The sequence below is a fragment of the Poecilia formosa genome, unplaced genomic scaffold, assembly GCF_000485575.1.
Source record: "Poecilia formosa unplaced genomic scaffold, Poecilia_formosa-5.1.2 Scaffold99, whole genome shotgun sequence".
NCBI lineage: Eukaryota > Metazoa > Chordata > Actinopteri > Cyprinodontiformes > Poeciliidae > Poecilia > Poecilia formosa.
Genome location: NW_006800038.1, coordinates 1,298,941 through 1,309,440, shown reverse-complemented (window position 1 = coordinate 1,309,440; position 10,500 = coordinate 1,298,941). Strand labels below are relative to the sequence as shown.

The 10,500-nt window shown below is 36.3% G+C and overlaps 1 protein-coding gene across 7 annotated transcripts in view; it reads left to right on the top strand.

Moving 5' to 3' along the window:
* Window positions 1-10,500, top strand: part of LOC103142641 (C-myc promoter-binding protein-like) — a 66,410-nt gene that overhangs the window by 5,750 nt on the left and 50,160 nt on the right. The window lies entirely within an intron of this gene.

Genomic DNA, 10,500 nt, shown 5'->3' with positions numbered 1-10,500 from the left:
CCAGCCTGGGCAGAACAACTACCTTGGTATAACGTAAAATAACCTTTCAAATGGTTCAGAAAGAGCAATTAGGAATTCTAAATATAATGTAAAATAAATAATAAAGCATGACATCACTCAGACTGCAAAGCATAGAACAAGGCTGAATAGATCCACCCTTATAGATTGGTCACATTATCACCAATACCTGATATGGATTTCTTTTCAATATTGGGTCTGATGCATTGGATTGGTGCATCTTTAGGTTTGTTGTTAACACTATGGCTGGGAAATAAATTGATTTAATTGTTTAATCAAATTTTTGGTTTTTGAAGTTTTAATATTTGGAAAATGGGGATATTTCCACCAATGCTCTCCTTGGGTTTCCATAGTTCAAAGTGATGTCATCGCCTCCAGAGCCGCCATCTTGTTTGACAAGTGTGTTTTACATCTTCTGTTTATTCGGACTTTAATTCCGGTCAACTCTACGACGAAGTATTTCAGTATTTTTGATTATGAAAATAAAGTCATAATATTAAAGTTGTAGTAATATAAGACTAAAGACAAACTACAATGAAGTCAAAATAATACTAGAATAAAGTGTTAATATCGCCAGAATAAAGTCGTAATATTTGGAGAATGAAGTGAAAATTTAATATTTTGTTTATTTTAGGTGAAAATAACAATTTAATGAGGGATGTTGAGCGTCTTGTGAAGTTGTACTGCAGTATTGGTTTTAGGGATAAGGTATCCCTAAATTTGAACTCAACAGGATCAAATTATTTGAAACAGTTGAGAAAACAACTGAGTCTATTTAAAAAAAATTACACAGACTGAGCCCCTCACGTTAGATCTAGATAACTAGAAGCTTCTTTCTCATTAAAACAAATATTTTCTCGTAATTTTGACTATATACTAATAGTTAGACAAAAAAAGTTTGTAGCCTGGCCCTAATTCTCCGTCATAGAACTCCCAGAAGGAATGATTGAAATAAAATCCACTTTTTGAAAATATTTTCTGTCATTTGTAATTTCTTTTTCGAAAACAAAGTAAAAATTTTTTAATTAAAATTGGATCTGTTATGAAAAATCTCAATTGCATGCAATGGTTTTATGTTTTTGTAGGACAGAAGATGCGCTCTCATATCAAACTTCCTCATTTTCATTTGATGCATTCAGAATTAATGTGAAAAGCTCCTTCCTCTCTCAGCAGGTTGTCTCGTTATGAAACGACTGCACCACCATAAAGCGATTCTCATGTGAAAGCAACATCAGCCTGTTCTAGCTGGTGATAATTTTAGCTTTAAACAAAACACGAGGGTTATTAAAATTACTGAGAAATTCGGCTGAGGAAACTGGGTTGGATGCAGCTGGATCTCAAAGAAGAACTGCTGAGATTGAGCAGCAGTTGGAGTGATTTGCATCCTAGTCTAGTGAGGATTGAAAAATTGTTTTCAGTCCTCAAACTTGCAGTTATTTTTATTTTGTTGTGTTTAGAAACCAGCTATTTATTTAAACAGAAATAATTTCTGGTCTGAAAATGATAGCTAAATATAGTCATAATGTTCATCACATCTATTTGGGGATTTTGTTAATGGTAAGACTGTACAACTTTAGTACTTAAAAAAAAAACAATTTAATGCACTAGTATGAAATAACAGTTGATTTTTCTCTCATTCACTGTCATGTTAAAACATCCAGTAGGGCTGGAACGATTAATCAAATTAATCGATTATGGAAACTCAAAAGGTATAAAAGATGTATTATTTACTCAAATTTACATTTCATTGGACTACTGCATTGTAGTAGTCCAATTAAAATGATTGGACTACTATGATTAATCAGGGCTGAAACGATTAATCAGATTAGTTGTGATTAATTGATTATTGAAATAATTGTCAACTAATTTAGTAATCAATTAATGATTGCTTGGAGTGTACAGACTCAACAAAAGGCCATTTGCTGAAATAACAACACACTCGGCCCAAACTGTACAAAAAATAAATACGTTTTGCAGTCAAGATAAAAAATATCTAAATCTTTAAATATGTTCTAATTTCACAAGGTTCAAAATTAAAAAAAAATTATTAACCATTTGCTATCTAATGATTAATTTGTTGATCAAAAATATAAGAGGTTGGTCAGAATAATCAATAACTAAATTACTCGTTAGCTGTTAATGTAGGTGCACAGAATGATGCTGCCATCACCATGCTTAGCAGTATTTTCAAGTTTGGGAGCTTTACTTTGACTCCTCCTATTACTAGGGCTGCAACTAACAATTATTTTAGAATTTAAACCAGGTGAAGCTAAAACTTCCACTTGAAGAGTTTTGGGTAGGATAAGCTTACAACCAAATGTTTGTTTTTTTTAATCTCAAATGCAAAATGTATATATTTTCTGCGTACTTTTGTCTTAGTTACTGTTCAGAGGTGTTTTTGAGTCTGTACTCTTCAATAAACGATTAATCGATTACTAACTTAGTTGAAGCGAATTTTAGTTATTGACTAATTACAATTACTTGTGATTAATCCAAAACATAAAATTGGTTTATTCTACATGAGCAAAAATGCTAATAAGAAAGTTAAACTAAGATTAATCAACAAGACAACAGACAGATCAAGGTAATAGCTTGTAATGTACATATTGTAACGAAGGCTTGTTGACTTTGACCTTGGATTCTCTGCCGGATGGTTTCCTCTGGGAAAATCATCGCTGTGACTTAATCAGACCCAAAGCTCTCAGCCTGTTCAAACAGTTCAGTTTATTTGTGGGCACGAAATCATTGTTTATACCGCGAGTTTGTTGTAACACGGCATCTCGTTTCCCTGAATATACGGAGAACGCCGCAGCTGCTCGGAGATCCTCACAAATTTCAACTTCCCCGATCGATAACTCATTAGAAAAAACTAACAATGACTCTTTCTAAGTGTATCAACATGCTACAATCTAATTCTGTTTAAACAAGTGGCTGTAGAAGCTGAACAAATGGCTTCAGTTGCTATGTGAGGCTGGCAGGGAGACAACTCTGCCAACGACTGAATACAAACTGCAATAATAGTCCTCTGTGTTTGATATAAGGCTAAGGACTTTTTCTGTATGGAGAGTGAAGAGTGCCAAATTACAATAAATAAAGTAAAAAAAAAAAGTAAAGCTACCATAGCTGAAACATGAAATACTTCCCTCTCTCTTGCTATTTTTAAATTTTTATTAAAACTTCTTGCTGATCTGTGAAATGTGACACTGAGACTTTATCGAGCTGGAGTGTTGACAATTAGTAGCAAAGTACTGCATTAATTTTTCTTTTATATATCGTGCGTACACTGCAAAAACACAAAACGTTACCAAGTGTTTTTGGTCTAGTCTCTAGAACAAATGCCTTGGTTCACTTGAAATAAGACAAAATTATCTTAGAAGCAACTTTTCAGTTAGATATAGCTGCTTGTTTAGAGTCAATAATTTCTTAATATCGATAAAAAAGTAGGAGTTCTATTGGCAGATTATTTTTCTTATTACAAGATATTTTACCAATGTTGCAAGAGAAATAATCTGCCAATGAAACCAGTACTTTTTCATCATTAAAGTATTTACTTAAAATCAGAGTTGGGTAGTAACATTTACTTGAGTATTTTAAAAAAAGTACTTTTAGAGTGTACTTTTAGGAATATTTTTACTACGCTGTACTTTTTGGTTTTTCGTTAGTAATTTTATTATGAAGTATTAATAAAATTAATTTTCACTCTTCAGTAAAATTTATGGATTGATTTGGGAAAAAAAGTTTTGCCTGATTTTATTAGTTTTTACTTATATGAATTATTGTCATTTTTGTCCTTAAAATACCAAAATTTCCACTTAACTTTATATTTTGGTCTGTCTGATTTTAAATATTAAATTATTGATAATTTGATCAGTTACTCAGTACTTGAGTAGACTTTTTACCAAATAATTTTTATTTTACTTGAGTTTTTTCTTGCATGCATACCTTTTACTTTTACTTGAGTAAAAACATGTTGAAGTAGTTCTACTCTTACTTGAGCCGAATGTTTGCGTATTCTGCCCATCTCTTTTAAAACAAACTCCTATATCTTGTTGAAAAGTTACTTATAAGCTAACTTTGTGTTATTTTAAGTTTACTAAGATATTTGCACTAAAAAACAGACATATTTGGTTAGATTTTGTGTTTTTGCAGTGCACATTGAAGATTTAGCGTGTCATGTTGACAAATTGGCAGCTAAAACCAAAGGCAGTCATCAGTTTTTTGGGACCTTCCTCGCATGATGTCATGTTGCAAAGTGTCTATATTCAATTGATTTGTTTGCAGCTGGGAGTTTCTGCATTTCCTGATATTCTGCCTTACGGTTTTTAGAAGCAGAGTTGAAATGGAAATGATAACAGGCATTTCTGTACAGTAATGATTTGTCTTTTATTTTGGGTCTTCTTGACCAAGAAAAGGCTGATCTATAAAAGAGAAGCTGCCAAAGAACAAATGAGAAAAGGATTACGTGTTTCTGGGGAATACTGTCCACAAACAGTAATTAGCTTAAAGAATGAAGAGTGTTGGAGAGAGGCAGGGTGTGCCATTGTTTAGTGGGTGGCCTCTGCTTTTCAATTGAAAATATAACTTTTCTTAAGTCCTAAAATCCTTTATTTTTCCTAAACAGCAAAGTCTATAATCTGTAAACACACAAACAGTGGGAATTAATCTAGTTCTGGTTCTGGTGGAGGCACTTTCCCCTATTCTTTCACATTCTTCATTGCTATCTCCACATCAAGATGGAACAGGCGGAGACTGTAATTAATGTCTTGTTTTAATTAACCTGCAGTAAAAATAGGCTTTCTTGGCGTGTTTCAGATTCAGTTTTCCCCACTTGGAGGAAGGATTTGTTTTATTGGATTCTACAGTGATGAAGTCTGTATTCCTCTGCTGGTGTTTGTAAGCATGAAGCTTAATTCCCTGCTGTTTCATTCTCGTGATTCAGGGAAAAGAAAGGAAAGCCAACGCTGGCAGCTAATTTCTTTATTTACATAAATAACTCTGGCTCAAGTGATGCTACAGTCCTGGTTTCTGGCAGCCGAGAGATTAAAAGATCAAGCCAGAGACCACGAGGCTGGGCTGTGAGATCGGGTTTCATGGAGACTTTGTGTTTAATATCCCCAGATCTCTGCATTTCCTCCAGGCTAATACTGGACACACAACTGGGATGGGAAGACCTCCTGTTGCACTCAGCAGGAAGCTGAAATGTTGCAACTACTAATGCAAATTCACTTATCATTCACAAATTTTGACTAGCAGTTTTCACCTATCATCGCAACTTTTCCACAAATCTGACCAGTCACCTTAAAGTTTTCGGTGTTCCTTTCCTTTCTGACCAACTAACCACTGCAACTCGGCTGAATTTTGACCAATCCCCTCAACCCGCTTCTAATTTAACTTCTAACGTCTCTTGAAAACTGAATCTGCAACGTAAAATTTCTAAGATTAATCTCAAAACTTCTGAGTTTCTTTCTAGCAAATTTTTTAAAACTTTTTTAAACTTTTCAGTTTTCTTGTTTTCTCTTGCAAAATTCTCAGAACAATCTCAACATTTCTGAGAATAATCTCAAAACTTCTGCATTGTCCCACCAAATTTTTGACTTTATAAACTCAGACATTTCCTAGTTTTTTTCTAGAATATCTCTGAGATTACAGCTCTTAAATTGAAGGAAAAGTCAGGAGGAATATTACAGAGTTGTGTCGTCTCCTGGCTTTGTTTGGGCTTATTTTGTAGACCTGGTTGCTTATTTCTTTCCCCAGATCTGGCAACCCTTGTGCAGGATTGAATGAATGCAGCATGGATGTAATTATAGGTGGGATGAAGATAATCATGAGGAGCTGGATGAGAGTTTTTCTGCGTTGCTTTTTTTGGCCTTTCTCAACAGACGTTTTCTATCCCTTTTAACTTTTTACCCTGAACTTGAATTTAATCCGCTTCAGCATCTCTGGGTGTTGATTGAGCCCAAAATTACTTCTTTAGAAGGAAAAGGCTCTGATTAAAAGTGATGTGTAAAGACTTGATGTTGCAGGAAGACAGAGGAACCGAAGGCCTGTCGCTCTCTGCTAACTAGAAGCAGATGTTGGACTTCCTACCGGCTTATGTTTATGTTCTTGAGCGCATTCCTTCACACCTCCACGTGTCTGCCCTGCTGCGGCTGTCTGGGTGCTGGATGTCTATTCAGCTGCGGCAGAGCGGGCCGGCTGGCCCGCAGCAACCGCCGTCCTGAGTCCCTTCGGTGGTTTTCATTGGCCTCTCTCTCTATGAAGCTGAGACAGCTGGAAATTGTTCCCCCTGTCACTTTGGCTCAAACTAAAACTCTTGTGAAAGTGGACCGAGGGCCTGAGGGTCTTGGACATCTTATCCCACTCCTCCCAGAACTCCAACTGGGAATATAAGTCAGCGAGTTTAGGCAGGGAAGCTTTGCCGTGGAGCCAAAGTTTAAAGTTTGAGTCTCCAATTAAAATCTTGTCAGACTGTTGCCAAATGTTCATATATCCTGAAGAAAACTGAATAAACAGTCTGCAGAGTTTTGTGAATTACAACATTTATTATTCGGCAATCCATAAATTGAAATTCATTCAGTGTGAAGGAACAGCTCATTGTTTCATCCTGCTTTTTATTAAGAAAAGAAGAAATCTGCTCGACTTCGATCTCTGGGCGTTGCCCTGGAGTTTCTGGTCAGTTGGCATTCAGAAAAGTGCAGTTAGCCAGAAAATTCAAATATTTGGCAGCAGATTTTAATTTGTGGACGTCAGACGCGTTGTGAGTCACGGCTTTACATCATCCGGGCGCAGCTCCTTTAGGGGAAACCAATAATTATTTACATGTGAAGAATAAGGGAGATTATGCAGCGCTGTATAGGGGAGTTTTAGGTTTAGTGCCCAAAATTTGTCCCGTTAGTCACAGCCTTCAATGCATTTTGTCAGGTTTTTAGACGATAAATCAACACAGACCATGAAGTGAATGGAAAGTGATGCATGGTTTTCAAAATGTGGCAATAAATGAAAATCTGAAAGTGTTGCATTTAGTTACTCTTTTGTTCTCTAATGCTGTTAAATAAAGTCCTATGCAACCAAATGCATTAAAAACGTATCCTCAAGGAAACCAATGTTCTGGTCAGATGGCACAGATATCCAACTATTTCCATACAAAAGACCATGTGTGACAGGAAACTATCACTCTACATAACTCTGAACTCATGCAGCTCATGTCCGTGAATCCTTCAAGTTGTTCTTAAATTAAATTGACATTAATCACAGGTCTTAGATATTTCCACGACAGGACTATTTAATCATATATTCTTGCGTAGTTGCTTTCCTTGTGGGACTTTTCTGTTGACGAAAGTTTAAGTTGTTTTGTAACTGGAGGGTTGAGGCTACTGCTAACTAGCTGCTAATATACCCTTGGTAGCTAACTAGCTACTAAGGGTATAATTTTGATACAGCAACAAAAGATGAACATTTTTCAACTTGTCGTGTTGTATGTCTGAGAATTTGTAACAGCACTTAAAAGATGATGTTTGTTCTTAAACTGACTGACTTTGAGCCGTTAATAAAAACAAAATGGAGAAATATTTGGTGACTATTACGTGACAGTTTATCTGAATACTTTTGCAAGATGCTAAATATTCTTTATTTGGATTTTGATGCAAATGGCGCCCTGTAGGAAGAAAAATCTGCAATAAAACAGCTCATATACAGTCTAGTTTGATTTCAAGGTGGCTTGATCATCTTTTCGTAAATTTTGCATGTTTCAAAGTTTGGGACTGTAATCATATTTGTAGGGCTGCAGCTAACTATTATTTTAGTGATTGATTAATCGATCATTCTGACGATTAATTGGATTAAAAAATGGCACATTCTACAGATTTTTGTGTAGCCACTTAACCCTTTTTTATTCTGTTGCTGCATTTGCATCATGCATTTCTGTTCCTCTAGTAAATCTGATCCAGCTGAAGCTAAAACTGCTGGTTTAGGAGTTTAGACTAAAACATATTTACAGTCGTTTTTATCTTAAATGCGAATGGGGTTTTTTTGTTTTGTTTTTTTTGTACAGCTTTGGTTTAGTTACTGCTCTGACTATGTTGTTCTTCCAGCAAATGGCCTTCTTTGTGAGCCTGTATACTCCAGTTAACAATTAGTAATGTATATCAATGCTGCTGGCGCTCTGTCCTTCTCTCACACTTCCCGCTGCTTAGCAGTGGGTGTAAGGTTACATTGTATTTCAATAATTGATTAATCACGATTAATTGTTTCATTCCTACATATTTATTATAAATCCCTCTCTGTCATGTGTCTCGACAGTGTCCTTCCGTGTTGATTTCTGCAGACTGCTGGTTCTTCAGCAGGCTGTCCCATATATGTGGCACATATAGCTGCACTTCGTCCTTATGTAACGAGCCATAGTATTCCTGCTTTCTGCGGCTTTATATTTTTAGCAGGCGAGGATGCTTTCCAGTCTCCAGGCCCGTCATATGACTCTGAGGGGCGTAAGGTGATACTGTGGGAGGTCTCTGCTGCTCTCATCTGTCAGACTGAAATGAATTAGGTCATAATCTATTTTATAGTAAGCTGAGTCTTCATGTAAAAGTCCCTCTTGTTCAACCAGGAACGTCATTTTGGAGGCACACAATGATATTCCAGCAAGTTTATACTTCAGCTTTGAATACGATTCTCAACTGAATAACTGCAGGATGGCTTTTTTTGTTTTTAGTCATTACGACAAAGCCACATGTTTTTGGGTTTGTCATAATTTCTGCTTGGCGCTATATCAGTGAAAAACAGAGAATGTGTGGCCATGCTCTTTTCTCTGCACGCATATGTTCCCGTTGCAGAGCTGTTAGACTTTCCAATGCTTCAGTTTGCTCACATTTTTAACAAATAAATTACTTTCCTGTTGCGTATTTCATGTTCTGTTCTGTTCCCTTCTTACTGAGGAAAGTGTGTCCTCTGACACCAGTGTTTTCCGATCTTGGAACAGTTACAATCCTCTTCTATTGCTCAGACAGGAAGTGACTGTGGTCTTGGACTTGGTGTCCTGAACAGATGTGTTTCAACCAATTGGACTCCACACTTTTGCCAACATTTTGCAAAGTTGGTCAAACCCACCTGGACTTTGTGGCCAGAAAGACAAGTCTTAGGGTGAATTCAGACCCTTTAATCAAACTCCAGTCCATTTGTCTTGAAAGTCTGATTTGTTTGTGGAAATGTAAATACGCAATCAAACTCTGATGTAGACCAAAAAGCGAACTCTTGTCTTTCTACAAACCTTGGTCTCAGTTGGATTATAGTGAACTCTGTCGTGGTTTGAATGCCAAGCAGACCGTGCCAAAAGCAGGAAGTGGACTACAGCGCAGGGCATTCTGGGTAAATCCGGCCTAAACAAAGCAAGAGTCTAAGGGTAGAGGGTGAAACGGTTCATAGTCTTACCAAAGACAAAAGACAAATCCTACAACCGCTAAAATCTGACATCACTCCATTTTTGTTAACATTCCGTGAAGAAGGAAGTTGCGGTCAGTCTCTTCTTCAGAGGTTTTTGTGTCATTTCCCTCAGCAGTTCATGGTGCAGCGCCCCCCACAGGCAAGGAGGGGAACAAACCAAGCCATTAGTTTGGTTTATTTGATGCAGTGTAGTGTGAAAGAGAAACACAGCAGCTGGAAATTTAATAAATGTTGCAATTTGAGTCCCAAATCAACCGAATCTACCAAACTATCAGGTGTGAAAACACTCTTAGTCTCATCTGACCAAAGCCCCCACTGGTGTGCTAAAATTCCCAATAAAATTAAATGAGCTCAATGTGTTAAGGTTTTCCCAAACAACCACTTGGTATGTAGATGGCGTCTAGTTGTTTTAGAGCCTTAGTGACACCAACATGCTTTAAAATGAGTTTCCATAATTTTGAGTTTCCACATTTTGAAATATCGCATTAGAACAGATTGATGGAAATGGCACAATTCAAACTAGCTTTCTACACATGTATCCTCGTAGTCAGTTGATGGAAACCCATAATTAGCTTTTTTTGTGACATTTAAAAAATTTCCTTGAAATTCACATGACAAGTGGATGGAAACAAAGCTACTGTTAGCTGGAAGCTTTGTAGATGCTACTTCACTTGCCGTCAAAGATAAAACTTATCAGACTTTGTTACAAGTCCAGTTGTTCAAATAAATGGTCTGACTGTAGATCAGGCCAAATGTAGGCTAATAATAAAATTCCCTGTAGATTGTCTGACTTACACTCACTTCTACTACACTTAAATAATATGCATTTCTATCTTTCCCATTTTGAAAAGTGGCTATGAGAAATGAGCTGTTATAGGACTTTTTTAAGGGCCAAAAATCAATCAGCCAATAATTTTGGCATCAGAAATCTGGTAATAACAATTATTTCTCAACACTGAATAAATGAGATCAATTTAAAAGCTGTATTTTTCCATTTCTTTCTGTGCGAGTCTTTTATGTGTTTCAACACTTTTAATGCCTTTTTGT